Source organism: Trichomycterus rosablanca, unplaced genomic scaffold, assembly GCF_030014385.1.
Source record: "Trichomycterus rosablanca isolate fTriRos1 unplaced genomic scaffold, fTriRos1.hap1 scaffold_291, whole genome shotgun sequence".
Lineage (NCBI taxonomy): Eukaryota > Metazoa > Chordata > Actinopteri > Siluriformes > Trichomycteridae > Trichomycterus > Trichomycterus rosablanca.
This window is the reverse complement of record NW_026947119.1, coordinates 586-24,466: the sequence shown is the minus strand read 5'-3', so window position 1 is coordinate 24,466 and position 23,881 is coordinate 586. Positions and strand designations below refer to the sequence as shown.

The following is a 23,881-nucleotide window of genomic DNA, read 5'->3' as shown; positions in this document are numbered from 1 at the left end:
TGGTTGGCACTGTCACCTCACAGCAGGAAGGTCCTGGGTTCGATCCCCAGGTGGGGTGGTCCGGGTCCTTTCTGTGTGGAGTTTGCATGTCTTTCCCATGTCCATGTGGGTTTCCTCCGGGTGCTCCGGTTTCCTCCCACAGTCCAAAGACATGCAAGTGAGGTGAATGTTCCTGTCATGAATGTAACCAAAGTGTAAAACGTGACGTTAAAATCCTAATAAACAAAACAAAATAAAGAAGCATCTAGAATGAAACAGCATAACATCAACGAAGCATCACTCACACTCAACAAAATATAAATGAAAATGTGCAAAACAAAAAGAAAATCCAGGTGACAGTATTATTTGTAAGTATTTAGTGAAGATTAGCATTCAGAAAAACCAAGGAGCTCATCTTTGATGGGTTGATCCTGTTTCTCCTTTCTGTTATGATCTGCCCTGTTAAAAAGATTCTCTCTGAGGGGACAGATACACAGTCTATGTGCCATCACATGTAAACACAAACGCCACCATGTATCTTGACCAATCACGTGCGGTTTTGACAGAAAAAAAAATGGGAAAAAACTAATCGGCTCCCAATCAGGAGCCGGATCCCGTCGTTCACTTTAAAGAGCCGACTCTTAGAGCCGGATCGTTCGCGACCGACCCATCACTACAGTGAAGATCTGCAGAAATGAGCGGCTCCTAAACTGAATTTGGTTGTTATTGCACCAGAAATGCAGCAGTTTCATGTTATTTTAATGATCCGAGATCTCAGTCCTACTTCAGACATCACTGTCTAGTCATTTCTTATGTTCAGACTTTCTTAATACACATCTAAGAGGTTTTGTGGGTTCTTATGTGTGTTCTGTTTAAACTATATATTTCTTAAAGTTCTTGACTGAGCTTAATGCCGCCAACCACTGACTGGAGCAGATACGACTCAGGTCCTAGGATTTGTACGTGTAGATTCTGGGTTTTAGGAAGTTGAGCTACTGTTAATTTTTTTTTTCCAGTTGAACTAAAAACAACCTGAATTGATGTTTTAACTGTTCATTAAGACTTCACTAAGAGTTATTACCATCAAGCAAATGTAAAGCATATTTCTGTATGAAGAGCATCTGTTTCTAGATAATATACACTGAGGTGTAAAGCATAATGGAGTGGGTTCAGTAATTGTGTAGTAGTTTAAAAGTGACAGTAAGTCTGTGTCTGTTTCTGTTACTTATTCTGAATTTGTGTTTGTTTGTAAACTGTGAATTAGTTCTTAATCTGGTTGTGATGTTAGTGAATTAAACCTACATCACTCTGATGGTCTGATCGATGAGCTGTCTGTTCTGACCTGCTGCTTAAGCCCGGCTAGCTCAGTCAGTAGAGCATGAGACGCTTAATCTCAGGGTCATGGGTTCGAGCCCCACGTTGGGTGAGTAGCTTTGTTTAACATCTACGCAAACCAAAAGAACATTCTTCCAATTTGGACAGAACTGAAGGGCTGTCAGTGTAGAATCGGGTATGTGGGTATATGCACTGCACTTTGACATCAGTTGGTTAGAGCGTGGTGCTAATAACGCCAAGGTCGTGGGTTTGATCTCCGTACGTACACTTTTGGACTTAAACTAACGAACGAGTGAGCTTTCTCTAACTAGCAGGTCCGATTGACCTGGGCTTCAAACGTTGTCTCTGACAAGTGTGAGCTCTGTGTACTTTGGTCAGTAGAAGTAGTTTTATAGCTTTATAAAAACATTTTACTTACTTACTATTTCCATTCTTGCAGGAGTGTGGGTTTACCTTCCACTTCAATAGTGAGGCGTGTCCAGCTCTGCTACACAAACTGTCATTTCTGTCCCTGTTAAAAACTTTAGCTTAGTTAAAGCAAATAAAGACACATTTAAAATCTTTATCTTTAATTACAGGTTTAAAGTTGTAATAAACAAATGTTTGCACAAATAATATAAAACCAAAGTACAAAATAAACATTTCACTTATTTTAATTATCTCACAAATCACTTCTCAGTTTTACAGGTCAAAGGCAGCAGCATCTTTTAGATCAGAACAGCTATTAACATGAAATATCACTATAGAGGAAATCCTGAAGACAGCAATGTAAACCTTTTATTTAAATACAAGCTGCAGTAAAGTTACATAGTTGATCCATTGTAAAGAAAGAACCTCACATTTGGGTTGTTGTAATAACACAATGGTTAAACTGCACAACACAACAACCTTAAAACATTTTCACATGCATTCGGCCTTTTCTTTCCTGTATACCAAAAACAGTCACAAATCAGGTCTACAACACGTTACAAAAACACTTGGGACATTTTTATTTTTGCTTTCTTTATCTTGAAAGTTTACATTGTATTGAAACTAAAATAACCAAATAAGTAATTAACATTTATGTTCATTCATCATCTTAACACATATTACAAACTAATCAAGCTCGTCAAATTTCAGACATTGTTCACGTAAACAAAAATCTCAAGTGGAAGCACAAGATTCATTTATTTATAGATGGTGCTGTTTATTGTTTTACACTTCAAAACATGAACAGTTTTCAAAAAAATAACAACAAACCCAACAGGAACATTTAATAATTAAAAAAATAAAATAATAATAATAATAATAGCAATAATAATAAGAATGTCACAAATCTGTACCCAAGCAACAAGCTGTAATTTATTTATTTATTAATTTATTTTGGTTTCAATACAACATCACATCAGCAAGAAAAAATGTGATTTGTAAGGTGTTGCAGGCAGCAAAGACGACTTTTCTGGTACATAGGAAAGAACAAATAAATATTACAAAATATTACCACCGATATCAGCAAGTAACTTTGTTTAACTGCCTTTGAAAATCAAAGGTCTCCTTGTTCTGAATTTATTATTAGCTAAACTTAAAAAAGCCAAATTACAATCTTTACTGTTTAACTGACTTTTAAAGTGGAGTTTATAATCATGTGGAGATCATCATCCTCATCTAGTGGTGCTAGAAATACATTACATCTTGTTCAATAGGTACAGATTTGTGACTTTATTATTATTATTATTAATGTATTTTTTATTCTTTTTAATAGTATTTGCATTATTTTATTTGCATTTTTCATACTGTCTCAACTTTTTCTGATTTGGGGAGTGTAATAGACTTGAGAAGAAAGAAGTTTGAGGTGAAAATGATCACATTTACCATTTTGTAATGTACACACATTTTCTCTTTTATGTTTTTAAATATTCAGCTTGTCTTTTATTTAATTTAGTTTTAATATTTGAATCCATTTAGATGATAAATATTCAAGAAAAGAAGAAATCAGGAAAGGGGGTAAATACTTTTTCACAGCACTGAATAAATAGTGATTAATAAATTGAAAAAGAAAATCTTCATAAATGTATCACTGCCTCACAGATTCTAAAATCACTCAAACAGTTTAATGTTACACTTTCATGTAAATGTTACATTTAATTTGTTCAATCTGACAGTTTCACTGATCCTGAATAAAGAAAAAACCCCGGGTAGAGGAGCTGAGTGAACGTGGTCTGAACTCTGTGGAGGAGCTTCATTGTATCAGAGACGCTGTAGAAGGTCAGAGTTCCTGCTTCATAATCCACATACACTCCTATTCTAGAGGAACTCGGCATTATGGGAATTTCAGTCCCTTTGTTATTGTGCCTGAATGAAAATCTGGATGAAGAACAGTCTAAACTCCAGGACTGATCATTACGTCCAAACCAACACTCATCACCATCTCCCTTCCTGCTGATGCTTTTATATGACACTGCTATATAAACCCCATAATCCCCACTCAACTCAACCTCCCAGTAACAGCGTCCACTCACACTCTCTCTACACACAACCTGAGAGTGATTATCAAATCTATCTGGATGATCAGGATACGACTGTGATGTTCTACTGCAGGTCACCACTTTGTTCTCCTCAGACAGACGGAGGTTTTTATTTACTGTGTTTGGATCCAGTGTGAACCGACAAACATCTGGAGAGGAAACACAAAATAAACCAATTAACATAGAAGAGAGAGAGAGAGAGAGTGTGTACAGTGTGTGTAATTATACATAGCAACACACAATCCAAACACACACAAACCCTACACATACACACAATCACACACACATTACACAAACACTACACAAACACACACATTACACAAACACCACACACACAAACACACAAAATACACAAACACACATTAAACATACACACAAATACTACACAAACACACATACACATTAAAAAAACACTACAAAAATGCATACAAACCCTACACAATCACACAAACCCTACACAATCACACACTACACAATCACACAAACCCTACACAATCAAACACTACACAATCACACAAACCCTACACAATCAAACACTACACAATCAAACAAACCCTACACAATCAAACACTACACAATCACACAAGCCCTACACAATCAAACAAACCCTACACAATCACACAAACCCTACACAATCAAACCCTACACAATCAAACACTACACGATCACACAAACCCTACACAATCAAACACTACACAAACACTGCACAATCACACAAACCCTACACAATCACACAAACCCTACACAATCAAACAAACCCTACACTCACACACACCCTACACAATCAAACACTACACGATCACACAAACCCTACACAATCAAACACTACACAATCACACAAACACTGCATAATCACAAACCCTACACAACCACACAAACCCTACACAATCAAACAAACCCTACACAATCACACAAACCCTACACAATCAAACACTACACGATCAAAATCTACACAATCACACAAACCCTACACAATCACACAAACCCTACACAATCAAATACTACACAATCACACAAAAACTACACAATCACACAAACCCTACACAATCAAACACTACACAATCACACAAACCCTACACAATCAACCAAACCCTACACAATCACACAAACCCTACACCATCAAACAAACCCTACACAATCACACAAACCATACACAATCAAACAAACCCTACACAATCAAACATTACACAATCAAACACTACACAATCACACAAACCAAACACAATCACACAAACCCTACACAATCACACAAACCCTACACAATCACACAAACCCTACACAATCAAACACTACACAATCAAGCAAACACTACACAATCACACAAACACTACACAATCAAACACTACACAATCACACAAACCCTACACATCACACAAACACTACACAATCACACAAACACTACACAATCACACAAACCCTACACAATCACACAAACCCTACACAATCACACAAACACTACACAATCACACAAACCCTACACAATCACACAAACCCTACACATCACACAAACCCTACACAATCACACAAACCCTACACAATCACACCAACCCTACACAATCAAACAAACCCTACACAATCACACAAACCCTACACAATCAAACCCTACACAATCAAACACTGCACAATCACACAAACCCTACACAATCGCACAAACCCTACACAATCAAACACTACAAAATCACACAAACCCTACACAATCACACAAACTCTACACAATCAAACACTACACAATCAAACACTACACGATCACACAAACCCTACACAATCAAACACTACACAATCACAGAAACCCTACACAATCAAACCCTACACAATCACACAAACCCTACACAATCACACAAACCCTAAACAATCAAACACTGCACAATCACACAAAACCCTACACAATCACACAAACACTACACAATGAAAAACTACACAAACCCTACACAATCAAACAAACCCTACACAATCACAGAAACCCTACACAATCAAACCCTACACAATCAAACACTACACGATCACACAAACCCTACACAATCAAACACTACACAAACACTGCACAATCACACAAATCCTACACAATCACACAAACCCTACACAATCACACAAACCCTACACAATCAAACACTACACGATCACACAAACCCTACACAATCAAACACTACACAAACACTGCACAATCACACAAACCCTACACAACCACACAAACCCTACACAACCACACAAACCCCACACAATTAAACACTACACAATCAAAAAACCCTACACAATCACACAAACCCTACACAATCAAACGCTACACAATCACACAAACCCTACACAATCACACAAACTCTACACAATCACACACTACACAATCAAACACTACACAATCAAACAAACCCAACACAATCACACAAACCCTACACAATCAAACACTACACAATCACACAAACTTTACACAATGACACACTACACAATCAAACATTACACAATCAAACAAACCCTACACAATCACACAAACCCTACACCATCAAACAAACCCAACACAATCACACAAACCCTACACAATCAAACATTACACAATCACACAAACTCTACACAATCACACAAACCCTACACAACCAAACACTACACAATCAAGCAATCACTACACAATCAAACATTACACAATTAAACACTGCACAATCACACAAACCCAACACAATCACACAAACCCTACACAATCACACAAACCGTACACAATCACACAAACCCTACACAATCAAACACTACACAATCAAGCAAACACTGCACAATCACACACACCCTACACAATCAAACACTACAAGATCACACAAACCCTACACCATCACACAAACCCTACACAATCAAATAAACCCTACACCATCACACAAACCCTACACAAACACTACACAATCACACAAACCGTACACAATCACACAAACCGTACACAATCACACAAACCCTACACAATCAAACACTACACAATCAAGCAAACACTACACAATCGAACAAACCCTACACAATCAAACACTACAATATCACACAAACCCTACACAATCACACAAAACCTACACAATCACACAAACCCTACACAATCACACAAACCCTACACAATCAAACACTACACAATCACACAAACACTACACAATCACACAAACCCTACACAATCAAACAAACCCTACACAATCAAACACTACACAATCAAACACTACACGATCACACAAACCCTACACAACCAAACACTACACAAACACTGCACAATCACACAAACCCTACACAACAACACAAACCCTACACCATCACACAAACCCTACACAATCACACAAACCCTACACAATAACACAAACCCTACACAATCACACAAACCCTACACAATCAAACACTACACAATCAAACACTACACAATCACACAAACACTACACAATCAAACACTACACAATCAAACACTACACGATCACACAAACCCTACGCAACCAAACACTACACAAACACTGCACAATCACACAAACCCTACACAACCACACAAACCCTACACAATCAAACACTACACAATCAAACACTGCACAATCACACAAACCCTACACAATCAAACACTACACAATCAAACACTACACAATCACACAAACACTACACAATCAAACACTACACGATCACACAAACCCTACGCAACCAAACACTACACAAACACTGCACAATCACACAAACCCTACACAACCACACAAACCCTACACAATCAAACACTACACAATCAAACACTGCACAATCACACAAACCCTACACAACCACACAAACCCTACACAATCAAATAAACCCTACACCATCACACAAACCCTACACAATAAAAAAAACCTACACCATCACACAAACCCTACACAATCAAATAAACCCTACACCATCACACAAACCCTACACAATCACACAAACCCTACACAATCACACAAAACCTACACAATCACACAAACCCTAAACAATCACACAAACCCTACACAATCAAACACTACACAATCACACAAACACTACACAATAACACAAACCCTACACAATCACACAAACCCTACACAATCACACAAACCCTACACAATCACACAAACCCTACACAATCAAACACTACACAATCACACAAACCCTACACAATCAAACAAACACTACACAATCAAACACTACACAATCACACAAACCCTACACAATCAAACAAACCCTACACAATCAAACACTACACGATCACACAAACCCTACACAACCAAACACTACACAAACACTGCACAATCACACAAACCCTACACAACCACACAAACCCTACACAATCAAACACTACACAATCACACAAACACTACACAATCACACAAACCCTACACAATCAAACACTACACAATCACACAAACACTACACAATCACACAAACCCTACACAATCAAACAAACCCTACACAATCAAACACTACACAATCAAACACTACACGATCACACAAACCCTACACAACCAAACACTACACAAACACTGCACAATCACACAAACCCTACACAACCACACAAACCCTACACCATCACACAAACCCTACACAATCACACAAACCCTACACAATAACACAAACCCTACACAATCACACAAACCCTACACAATCAAACACTACACAATCAAACACTACACAATCACACAAACCCTACACAATCAAACACTACACAATCAAACACTACACAATCACACAAACCCTACACAACCAAACACTACACAAACACTGCACAATCACACAAACCCTACACAACCACACAAACCCTACACAATCAAACACTACACAATCAAACACTGCACAATCACACAAACCCTACACAACCACACAAACCCTACACAATCAAATAAACCCTACACCATCACACAAACCCTACACAATCACACGAACCCTACACCATCACACAAACCCTACACAATCAAATAAACCCTACACCATCACACAAACCCTACACAATAAAAAAAACCTACACCATCACACAAACCCTACACAATCACACAAACCCTAAACAATCACACAAAACCTACACAATCACACAAACCCTAAACAATCACACAAACCCTACACAATCAAACACTACACAATAACACAAACCCTACACAATCACACAAACCCTACACAATCACACAAACCCTACACAATCACACAAACCCTACACAATCAAACACTACACAATCAAACACTACACAATCACACAAACCCTACACAATCAAACAAACACTACACAATCAAACACTACACAATCACACAAACCCTACACAATCAAACAAACCCTACACAATCAAACACTACACGATCACACAAACCCTACACAACCAAACACTACACAAACACTGCACAATCACACAAACCCTACACAACCACACAAACTCTACACTATCAAACACTACACAATCAAACACTGCACAATCACACAAACCCTACACAACCACACAAACCCTACACAATCAAACACTACACAATCAAACACTACACGATCACACAAACCCTACACAACCAAACACTACACAAACACTGCACAATCACACAAACCCTACACAACCACACAAACTCTACACTATCAAACACTACACAATCAAACACTGCACAATCACACAAACCCTACACAATCACACAAACCCTACACAATCAAACACTACACAATCACACAAACCCTACACAATCACACAAACCCTACACAATCAAACACTACACAATCACACAAACCCTACACAATCACACAAACCCTACACAATCAAACACTACACAATCACACAAACCCTACACAATCACACCAACCCTACACAATCAAACAAACCCTACACAATCACACAAACCCTACACAATCAAACCCTACACAATCAAACACTGCACAATCACACAAACCCTACACAATCGCACAAACACTACACAATAAAACACTGCACAATCACACAAACCCTACACAACCACACAAACCCTACACAATCAAACACTACACAATCAAACACTACACGATCACACAAACCCTACACAATCAAACACTACACAATCACAGAAACCCTACACAATCAAACCCTACACAATCACACAAACCCTACACAATCACACAAACCGTACACAATCAAACAAACCCTACACAATCACACAAACCCTACACAATCAAACCCTAAACAATCAAACACTACACAAACACTGCACAATCACACAAAACCCTACACAATCACACAAACCCTACACAATGAAAAACTACACAAACCCTACACAATCACACAAACCCTACACAATCAAACAAACCCTACACAATCACAGAAACCCTACACAATCAAACCCTACACAATCAAACACTACACGATCACACAAACCCTACACAATCAAACACTACACAAACACTGCACAATCACACAAACCCTACACAACCACACAAACCCTACACAACCACACAAACCCCACACAATCAAACACTACACAATCAAAAAACCCTACACAATCACACAAACCCTACACAATCAAACGCTACACAATCACACAAACCCTACACAATCACACAAACTCTACACAATCACACACTACACAATCAAACACTACACAATCAAACAAACCCAACACAATCACACAAACCCTACACAATCAAACACTACACAATCACACAAACTTTACACAATGACACACTACACAATCAAACATTACACAATCAAACAAACCCTACACAATCACACAAACCCTACACCATCAAACAAACCCAACACAATCACACAAACCCTACACAATCACACAAACTCTACACAATCACACAAACCCTACACAACCAAACACTACACAATCAAGCAATCACTACACAATCAAACATTACACAATTAAACACTGCACAATCACACAAACCCAACACAATCACACAAACCCTACACAATCACACAAACCGTACACAATCACACAAACCCTACACAATCAAACACTACACAATCAAGCAAACACTACACAATCACACAAACCCTACACAATCAAACACTACAAGATCACACAAACCCTACACCATCACACAAACCCTACACAATCAAATAAACCCTACACCATCACACAAACCCTACACAAACACTACACAATCACACAAACCGTACACAATCACACAAACCGTACACAATCACACAAACCCTACACAATCAAACACTACACAATCAAGCAAACACTACACAATCGAACAAACCCTACACAATCAAACACTACAATATCACACAAACCCTACACAATCACACAAAACCTACACAATCACACAAACCCTACACAATCACACAAACCCTACACAATTAAACACTACACAATCACACAAACACTACACAATCACACAAACCCTACACAATCAAACAAACCCTACACAATCAAACACTACACAATCAAACACTACACGATCACACAAACCCTACACAACCAAACACTACACAAACACTGCACAATCACACAAACCCTACACAACCACACAAACCCTACACCATCACACAAACCCTACACAATCACACAAACCCTACACAATAACACAAACCCTACACAATCACACAAACCCTACACAATCAAACACTACACAATCAAACACTACACAATCACACAAACCCTACACAATCAAACCCTACACAATCAAACACTACACGATCACACAAACCCTACACAACCAAACACTACACAAACACTGCACAATCACACAAACCCTACACAACCACACAAACCCTACACAATCAAACACTACACAATCAAACACTGCACAATCACACAAACCCTACACAACCACACAAACCCTACACAATCAAATAAACCCTACACCATCACACAAACCCTACACAATCACACGAACCCTACACCATCACACAAACCCTACACAATCAAATAAACCCTACACCATCACACAAACCCTACACAATAAAAAAAACCTACACCATCACACAAACCCTACACAATCAAATAAACCCTACACCATCACACAAACCCTACACAATCACACAAACCCTACACAATCACACAAACCCTACACAATCACGCAAACCCTAAACAATCACACAAACCCTACACAATCAAACACTACACAATCACACAAACACTACACAATAACACAAACCCTACACAATCACACAAACCCTACACAATCACACAAACCCTACACAATCACACAAACCCTACACAATCAAACACTACACAATCAAACACTACACAATCACACAAACCCTACACAATCAAACAAACACTACACAATCAAACACTACACAATCACACAAACCCTACACAATCAAACAAACCCTACACAATCAAACACTACACGATCACACAAACCCTACACAACCAAACACTACACAAACACTGCACAATCACACAAACCCTACACAACCACACAAACTCTACACTATCAAACACTACACAATCAAACACTGCACAATCACACAAACCCTACACAACCACACAAACCCTACACAATCAAACACTACACAATCAAACACTACACGATCACACAAACCCTACACAACCAAACACTACACAAACACTGCACAATCACACAAACCCTACACAACCACACAAACTCTACACTATCAAACACTACACAATCAAACACTGCACAATCACACAAACCCTACACAATCACACAAACCCTACACAATCAAACACTACACAATCACACAAACCCTACACAATCACACAAACCCTACACAATCAAACACTACACAATCAAAAACTACACAATCTCACAAACCCTACACAACCACAAAAACCCTACACAATCAAATACTACACAATCACACAAACCTTACACCATCAAACAAACCCTACACAATCACACAAACCCTACACAATCAAACACTACACAATCAAGCAAACACTACACAATCACACAAACCCTACAAAATCAAACCCTACACAATCGAACAAACCCTACACAAACACTACAATCACACAAACCCTACACCATCACACAATCCCTACACAATCAAATAAACCCTACACCATCACACAAACACTACACAATCAAATAAACCCTACACCATCACACAAACCCTACACAATAACACAAACCCTACACAATCACACAAACCCTACATACTCACACAAACCCTACACAATCAAACAAACCCTACACAATCACACAAACCCTACACAATCAAACACTACACAATCACACAAACCCTACACAATCACACAAACCCTACACAATCAAACAAACCCTACACAATCACACAAACCCTACACAATCAAACAAACCCTACACAATCACACAAACCCTACACCATCAAACAAACCCTACACAATCACACAAACCCTACACAATCAAACAAACCCTACACAATCAAATATTACACAATCAAACACTACACAATCACACAAACCCAACACAATCACACAAACCCTACACAATCAAACACTACACAATCACACAAACCCTACACAATCACACAAACCCTACACAATCAAACACTACACAATCAAAAACTACACAATCTCACAAACCCTACACAATCACAAAAACCCTACACAATCAAATACTACACAATCACACAAACCTTACACCATCAAACAAACCCTACACAATCACACAAACCCTACACAATCAAACACTACACAATCAAGCAAACACTACACAATCACACAAACCCTACAAAATCAAACCCTACACAATCGAACAAACCCTACACAAACACTACAATCACACAAACCCTACACCATCACACAATCCCTACACAATCAAATAAACCCTACACCATCACACAAACACTACACAATCAAATAAACCCTACACCATCACACAAACCCTACACAATCAAACAAACCCTACACAATCACACAAACCCTACACAATCAAACAAACCCTACACAATCACACAAACCCTACACCATCAAACAAACCCTACACAATCACACAAACCCTACACAATCAAACAAACCCTACACAATCAAATATTACACAATCAAACACTACACAATCACACAAACCCAACACAATCACACAAACCCTACACAATCAAACACTACACAATCACACAAACCCTACACAATCACACAAACCCTACACAATCAAATACTACACAATCAAGCAAACATTACACAATCACACAAACCCTACACAATCAAACCCTACACAATCAAATAAACCCTACACCATCACACAAACTCTACACAATCAAATAAACCCTACACCATCACACAAACCCTACACAATCAAATAAACCCTACACCATCACACAAACACTACACAATCACACAAACCCTACACAATCAAACAAACCCTACACAATCACACAAACCCTACACAGTCACACAAACACTACACAATCAAACAAACCCTACACAATCATACAAACCCTACACAATCACACAAACCCTACACAATCACACAAACCCTACACAATCAAACACTACACAATCACACACAAACCCTAAGCATACACACAGACACAATCACATGCATACACACAGACACAAACACAAACTCACACATACACACAAACACATACATTATACAAATAATACACAATCACACAAACTCACTTACACACAAACACTACACAATCACACAGATACTACACAATCACACACATATACATTACACACACACTACACAAACCCTACACAATCACACAAACACACACACATTTTACACATACACACAAACACTACACAATAACACAAAACTACACAGATACACACATACATTACACAAACACTACACAAACACACACATACATCACAAACACACAAACCCTACACATACACACAATCACACAAACACTACACAATCACACAAACACTACACAATCACACAAACACTACACAATCAGTCCACAATCACACACATACATTACACAAACCCTACATAATCACACAAACACTACACAAACACACATACATTACAAAAACACTACACAATCACACACAAACCCTACACATGACAAGAAACACACACATACATTACACAAACACTACACAATCACACACAAACCCTACACATGACAAGAAACACAAACATACATTACACAAACAGTACACAAACACACACATACATTACACACACACACACATATATTACACAAACTACACAATCACATACAAACCCTACGCATACACACAAATACAACACAAACACACACATTAAACAAACACTGCACAATCACACAGACACTACACATCCACACAAACACTACACAATCACACACAAACCATTTGCATACACACAAACAATACACAAACACACATACATTACACAAAAACACAATCACATAAACTCACACATACATTACACAAACACTACACAAACACACACATTACACACACAATGCACAAATACACACAGAAACTACACATATACACAAATACTACAAAAAAACACATTACACAAACAGAACAAAAATGCATACAAACCCTACACAATCACACAAACACTACACAATCACATAGAAACCTTACGCAATCACACAAACACTACACAATCACACACACATTACACAAACACTACACAATCACACAAACACTACACAATCACATAGAAACCCTACACAATCACACAAACACTTCACAATCACACAAACACACACATACATTACACAAACACATACAAACCATACACATACACACAAACACTACACAAACACACACATACATTACCCAAACACTACACAAACACACACAAACCTTACACATACACACAAACACTACACAAACACACACATACATTACCCAAACACTACACAAACACATACAAACCATAAGCATACACACAAACACTACACAATCACACAAACACTACACAAACACACACATACATTACACAAACCCAAATTCGAGCAGCATGGCCCAGCAGCACCGGTATTGGATGAGCGACGTAGACGGCGAACAGAGCGGCCAAAACGGAAGCGTGGCAGGAGAGGTGGGCTTCATGCTAGGCTAAAGGCTAGGGCTACACGACCACCGCTACCTAGCCTGTTGCTGGCTAACGTTCGCTCCCTCGAAAACAAGCTGGATGAGCTGAGAACCAGGATAACAACACAACGTGAGATCAGAGACTGCTGTGCTGTAACTGGATACTAGATTTTCTATCTGACCGATCTCAGTCAGTCAGGATTGGCACGCGAACATCCAGCACAAAGACCATAAACATTGGGACACCTCAAGGCTGCGTGCTGAGCCCTCTTCTGTACTCGCTCTTCACACATAACTGTGTGGCCTCTTATAACACCACCAGTATTATTAAGTTTGCTGATGACACCACCGTCATTGGTCTTATTACTGGGGAGGATGAGACGGCGTACAGGAAGGAGGTAGCAGATCTTGTGGGCTGGTGTCAGAACAACAATCTTTCATTAAATATCAACAAGACAAAGGAACTGATTGTGGACCCCAGGAGGAGAGGAGAACAGCATACACCACTGTATATAGGTGGAACAGTAGTGGAGAAGGTGAAAACCTTCAAATTCCTGGGTGTGCACATCAGTGAGGATCTCACCTGGTCCTGCAACACACACCACATCATCAAAAAGTCACAACAGAGACTGTACTTCTTAAGAAGACTAAAAAAATTTGGCATGTCAACCAAAATTCTCAGCAACTTCTACAAATGTAGAGTGGAAAGTGTCCTTACCAGCTCCATCACAGTCTGGTACGGAAACTGCACTGCAGAGGACAGGAAGGCACTCCAGCGTGTAATAAAAACTGCACAAAGAATTTCTGGAACGTCCTTCCCTGCACTACAGGACATTTATCAGAACTGCCTTAGTTTATTTCTATTTTTATTACTTTGTATATAAAACGTTTTTTTTTATAGTTTAAATTTAAATATTTTTTTTATTGTGTTAGTTTAATTTTGTTTTATGTACAATACTTATTGATGTTTGGAGGATGAACAAAGTAAGAATTTCATTGTACAGTGTAACTGCTGGTTCTTCTGTGCACATGACAGTAAAACTCTTGAATCTTGACTTCACCACACAAACATACATTACACAAACACACACAAACCCTACACTAACACACAAACACTACACAAATACACACAGACACTACACATACACACAAATACAACTCAAACACAAACATTACACAAACACTGCACAATCACACAGATACTACACATACACACATACATTACACAAACACACACAAACACAGACACAATCACACAATCATTAAATAATCACATACAAACCCTACGCATACACACAAACCCTACACTAACACACAAACTCTACACAAATACACACAGACACTACACATACACACAAATACAACTCAAACACAAACATTACACAAACACTGCACAATCACACAGATACTACACATACACACATACATTACACAAACACAGACACAATCACACAATCATTAAATAATCACATACAAACCCTACGCATACACACAAACACTACACACACAAACATTACACAAACACATACAAACCCTACGCATACACACAAACACTACACAATCACTACACAATCACACACAAACATTACACAAACACTGCACAAACACTACATATACACACAGATACTACTCAAACACACATTACACAAACACTGCGCAATCACACAGACACTACACATACACACATACAGTATCTCACAAAAGTGAGTATGCCCCTCACATTTTTGCAAATATTTGATTATATCTTTTCATGGGACAAAACTATAGAAATGAAACTTGGTTATAACTTAGAGTAGTCAGTGTACAACTGATATAGCAGTGTAGATTTACTGTCTTCTGAAAATAACTCAACACACAGCCATTAATGTCTAAATATCTGCAACATAAGTGAGTACACCTCACAGTGAACATGTCCACATTGTGCCAAAGTGTGTCGTTGTCCCTCCCTGGTGTCATGTGTCAAGGTCCCAGGTGTGAATGGGGAGCAGGGCTGTTAAATTTGGTGTTTTGGGTACAATTCTTTCATACTGGCCCCTGGATATTCAACATGGCACCTCATGGCAAAGAACTCTCTGAGGATGTGAGAAATAGAATTGTTGCTCTCCACAAAGATGGCCTGGGCTATAAGAAGATTGCTAACACCCTGAAACTGAGCTACAGCATGGTGGCCAAGGTCATACAGCGGTTTTCCAGGACAGGTTCCACTCGGAACAGGCTTCGCCAGGGTCGACCAAAGAAGTTGAGTCCATGTGTTAAGCGTCATATCCAACACCGTCGTAGGAACATGATCAAAAACAAACCAGCAGAATCTTACAATCACATTTATGCTGTCTGTTTTACTTCAAAAATCACAATATTTCATAATGCTTTGCTATCGTTGCAAAATGAAAGCGTACCGTAAACAGCAGAACCGCGACCCAGATCAATCACACAACAGCAGAAAATCATAACCACTTATCTGCTTACCGATCTATATCCATGTGTTGTTCCATTAAATATATAATCCACTTTATATAAGACCATCTTGTATGTTTCCAGAATATATAAATCCATACCCACCTTATAAAAACTATTGTAGATCATTTATTCTCTCGGCTTTCCCGGTAAAAAGCTTACATTGGTTATTCGCTCACTAAACTGTCATTTATACAACAACCAATGAAGAGAGAGATTGAAATTTGAGAAAACCATTGTTTTTCTTGTGAAATTCTCAATAAGTTTGATGTGTCACATGACCCTCTTCCCATTGAAAAAACTAAAGTTGGATACAAAATGGCCGACTTCAAAATGGCCACCATGGTCACCACCCATCTTGAAAAGTTTTCCCCCTCCCATATACTAATGTGCCACAAACAGGAAGTTAATATCACCAACCATTCCCATTTTATTTAGGTGTATCCATATAAATGGCCCACCCTGTATATCAGTCTGGAAAAAGTTACAAAGTCAATCCTAAGATTTTAGTACTTTAGCGAACCACAGTAAGAGCCATGATCTCTAAATGACACTTGGAACAGTTAAGATTGCTTCAGGAGCTCATCAATGTCTCATCAAGGAAAACATACAAGAACCCAAACAAACATTTAGGAAACCGCAGGACCTGCTGACCTCAATTTAGATCTGATTTAATGATTCCAGTATTAGAAGAAGACTGAGCACAAATAAAATCCATGAGAGAGTCACAAGGTAAAATCACTGTTAACTAAGAGGAACATAAAGCCTCGCCTCTCATTTACCAATATAAGAACCTTAATGACCCTCAAGCTTTTTGGTGATGATGTTCTGTGAACTGATGAGTCAGAATTCTTATACTTGCAATGAAGCTAAAACAGCATTTTACAATAAAAACATCTTACTAACAGTCAGTCATGGTGGTGGTTGTGTAATGGTGTTTCAGGATTAAAGAAGAACGTTTGGTCATCAGTTCATGATTTAAAGATTAAACACTCGTGTAAAACAAAAACACAACAATTCCAAATAACAAGAGCAGATCTTTGTTAAAATAAATCTGAGGAAATAAAGTTTAGATTTTGGACTTAATCAGATTTAGACTTAAACCAGACTGAGCTGCTGTAGCATCTGAACTAGTAACGTGTGACAAATATGTAAAAATACAGATAACTGGGGGGTGTAAATACTTTTTCACTGCACTGTGTATGTTTGTGTGCTTGTGAGAAACTTACATTGTAGAAAATCTTCTCTGATTTCAGGTTCAGGAGGTGAAGTAATCCGGACTTTCTTCACTGCAGAAAGAGTAACAGTACAATCACTTATCACAGTAAATACATATTTGCACCAGAAATTGTCGCAGGTACCGCCAGTAAGAAGTTTGGCATGTTCTCCTAGTGTTTGTCTAAAGTGACCTTAATTCTAAGTTACTGACCAAGTGTGAGTGTATTTCATTCAACCCTGGACTCACTGTGACCATGACCAGTACTGGGTTAATAAGTAAATGAATGATGATCCTTCACTCACCTTCATCTGGTATCTTCTCACACTGCTCTTTCCAGAATTCTTCTACTTTCTCTCTCAGCTGAGATACAGACTTTGTAACATCATCAAATGAGAGGAAAGGACTGATTGTGATGGCGGCTGATTCTGCAGATCCAGCAGGAGCCGAGAGAGACTGAAAATTCTACATCCAGACAGATAATGTTCACAGAATTAGATTAAACTAATAAACTAATAAACTTGTTTCTGTAAAACTGTTGAAAATAGTCGGTACAGGGACAAATTTAGACTACTGTGAAGATTGTAAAATGTTCCAAAAACATCTTAAACAGATAATCCAGCTGTGTTTGGGTATAAAAGAAGCATTCAGGTACAGACCAGTTTTTATGAGCAACGACTCTAAAATGCATTATTAAATAATCCTACAGTTTAAACACAACATTCTTCATCAAGCAACACCAGCCCTGTTATTTCACTACCTGTCCACTAGAGGCCACCATTACCTAAATATTGAACCCAATCTTTTATTGTCTGCATCACGTGTTTCTAAAACCAGCAGATGTTTACAAGTCACAAAATACTATTTCTTATCTTTTTGATGTTACTGTCATCAAGTTTTTTAACATTCTGAACATATTTTATTACTTGGACTGGTGCAGCAATAATATAATTATTATTAGTGCTGTTACCTGGAGGAAATGGACGGGATCCTCTGTGTGTGAAAGCTGTTCCAGTTCAGCATCTTTCCTCTTCAGCTCTACAATCTGCTGCTCCAACTGGACTTTCAGGACTTTTTCAGCTTGATTTACTTCTGCTGTCTTTCGATCTCTGATCAGATCTTTTAGCTCAGAGCATCTTCTGTTAATTGAGTTGATTAGTTCAGTACAGATCCTCTCAATGTTCTTCACTGCTGTCTGTGCAGAACACTGTTAGAGGATTCAGAAAAAGGAAACTTTCAAACTCCAGCACTTCTTCAGTGTTCATCATCACTTTATATTTACTGCATTTATCAGCATGTTATATTTCCTCACAGATTTTCAATACAACACACCTGCTCCTGTATGTCCCTAATTTAAAATTATATGTGCGGATTAAATCTAATGAAACCTAAAAGCACCATATATACTGTAAAATGTGCTGGTGGTAGCATGGTGTTACAGAAATTGTTTTGAGTATCAGGAAACAGCAGCCTGGCCAGGACTGGGAAATTCAATGTAGTGATCTTCTCAAGTCTTTACCAGAAATCTTATACAGTCATTTATGTTCAAGCATCTTCATCCAAAGCAACAATCAATAATCTTTTTGGATGGCTCTGTCAAAGCCCCAATCTGATCTTATCAACCTTATAATTATTAGCACAACCTCAGAATTGCTGTACAGCATTAATCACCAACTATCCAGGCAGAATTAAAAGATTTCTTTTAAATTCATGAACAAAAATGCTCCATCACTTGCAAAGTTACCTGAGATATAAAATATCTCATTTTTAATAGAGATTGGTTTAATGAAGGAGAGTCGGACTGATCCTGAGAGCTTTTTGTTTATAAAACTTACCTTGTGAGACTACACAGCATTTATTAGCTCACAAAGTTCCTTCTCTCTGTTCTGGATTTTCTCCTGGAATTTTCTCTGTATCTCCAGCAGTTGCTTCTACACAGAATAACAATTCAGAATTTACTTGTATTGTGTACGAGCACCACATAAACAACATCAGTGTAAATGCTAATGAGTTGTTACTTGTTAAAGAGAGCTGTATAATATTTTACCTGTTTCTCAGTTCTTTCTGCTGCAGCTGATATTGTATCATGTCCTTTATGATCATCCATGGTACACAACATGCAGATACACTGCTGATCAGTACGACAGTAAACCTCCAGCAGTTTATTATGCTGAGAGCAGATCTGATCCTGGAGTCGTCTGGAGGCTTTAACCAGCTTGTGAGTCTTATAAACAGGAATTCGATAATGAGGCTGAAGGTGAGTTTCACAGAAAGAGGCCAAACACACCAGACAGGATTTTACTGCTTTGGATTTTCTCTCTGTACAGTAATCACAATCCACATCTTCAGGTTTAGCAGAACAGTGACCAGGATGTGGAGCTTGAAGTTCTGTTTTCTTCAGTTTCTCCACAACTCCAGCCAGAATTGTGTTTCTCCTCACAACAGGTCTTGGAATAAAGGTTTGTCTACACTGTGGACAGCTGTATGTTCCCTTATCATCCTCCTGATCCCAGCAGTTATTAATACACACCATACAGAAACTGTGTCCACAATGTGTAGTTACTGGATCCTTCAGTGTTTCCAGACAGACTGAACAGCTGAACTCGTCCTGAGTTACTGAAATTTTGGACTCAGCCATTTTTCTACACGTAAACAGAAACACCAGTAAACACAGCAAGTTATTTACAGCAGCTCAGACTTCCTGGTTTAGTTCGTGAGCGTTATGTTCATGTTTACGTTTCTAGATTTTTGTTCATTTTTAAACTTTTTGATTATCTACTGTAAAAATGCTGTGGGACTTTTAATGTGTAATGTTGTTGTAGTAAGCAGTATAATACACTAGTTAACTACTACAACCTTCATCTTATCAAAATTTGTGTTTCTTAATTTTTGTTAATCTTCTATATTTTATTATTAATGTACCCTGTACCCATGCCGTAGGACTTTTATAATGTGGTTGTAGTAACTAGTACAAGTGACTAGTTAACTACTAAATCCTTGGTTATATAAAAAAAAAATGTAGGGTTTGTTTCTGTAATGTAAGTGTAGTGGGTGGTACATGTCACTAGGTAACTATTGCATCGTTTATTATATTAAAATGATTGATTTTAGAATTGTTGACACTATATATTGTTACTGTACCCATACTGTAGGACTTTATACAGTTGTATTGAATGGTACTGTACATGCCACTGGGTAATAACTACACCTCGGCTTCATGCATTTTGTAGACGCTCCCTTAGCACTTCCTTAGCGTTTCAACTCAGATTAACCTCACATTTACAAAATAACAGAAAATAAACATTTACAGAAAAAACTTTTAAACATATTTGATTGTAGTTTGTTCCTTGTTTACTGCAGAATCAGCTGATGCAGTTTCACGAGCCGAAAGAAACTCGAATGTCTGGCGAATGTCCAAGACTTCCTGGTTTAGTTCGTGAGTGTTCTGTTCAAAACAAGTGTGTTTAAATCAAATCAACAATCTGAACTACATAAAGTAACAATACACAGTAATGTACAGAAGTGTGGAAATGTATAAACTCACCTGCGTTCATCAACTTCAATTATCAACAAAACTACAAACACAGACACGGAACAGATCCACACTCGAACAGAACAGGATCAGATCAGTTTCACTTCTGCTGAACTAAAGGAGAGAGAGAGAGAGAGAGAGAGAGAGAGAGATGGAACCTGGCCAGGGTCGCGGTGGGTCCTTCTTTACTTGTTAACTGAATGTAAATCAGGAACACATGCTGCACAATTATTTGAAGGTAATCAATTATCATTCAGTGTAATTTTAAATAATACACACACATCTACTTTTTATGTATGTCTCATCCTGCAACTGTTTCCCCAGCTAAGAATTTTTGGTTCCCAGAACGTTCCGGGAACGTTAGTTTTTGGTTACCAGAACGTTCTGGGAACGGATCATTTTGGTTCCTCGGGAAAGTTTTCTTTACGGAAATAGAACGTACCCATTTGGTTGTGCATTATAGTTGTGGGAACGTTCCCCTAACGTTCCCGTAACCTTAAAATTATTGAAACCTTAAGGGAACCTTGTACTAACCTTTAAATTATTGAAAACTTTAGACAACCTTGCAATAACACTCCGGTAACATCGGCAGCCCGTGTCGGCTCTGACTCTTTTTGAATGACTGCCCAGAATCGGGCCAAATACACTGGCCCAAATCCGGATGCCAGATCTCCGCCGACTCTCCCATAACTGGGCCGGAATAGCCCCCGAAACACTGCGATACTATTTATTTACCGTTTTCTTCTCCTTTCACATCCTCATAGATAAAATAGTACATTTATACTACAGATTAACTACAGATGCTACAGATTAACTACAGATTGTGCAGTAGAAAGTATTTTATTAAGATAATTGCAGCAAGTAGTATACATTTACATTTTCAGCATTTAGCAGACGCTTTTATCCAAAGCGACTTACACAATGAGCAATTGAGGGTTAAGGGCCTTGCTCAGGGACCCAACAGTGGCAACTTGGTGGTGGCGGGGCTTGAACCGGCAACCTTCTGTTTACTAGTCCAGTACCTTAACCACTGAGCTATCA

General features: G+C 38.3%; 1 pseudogene; it reads right to left on the bottom strand.

Annotated features, from left to right (window-relative positions):
- Window positions 1-1,951: 1,951 nt before the first annotated feature.
- LOC134307528 (E3 ubiquitin/ISG15 ligase TRIM25-like) lies at window positions 1,952-22,938 on the bottom strand (annotated as a pseudogene).
- Window positions 22,939-23,881: the final 943 nt, after the last annotated feature.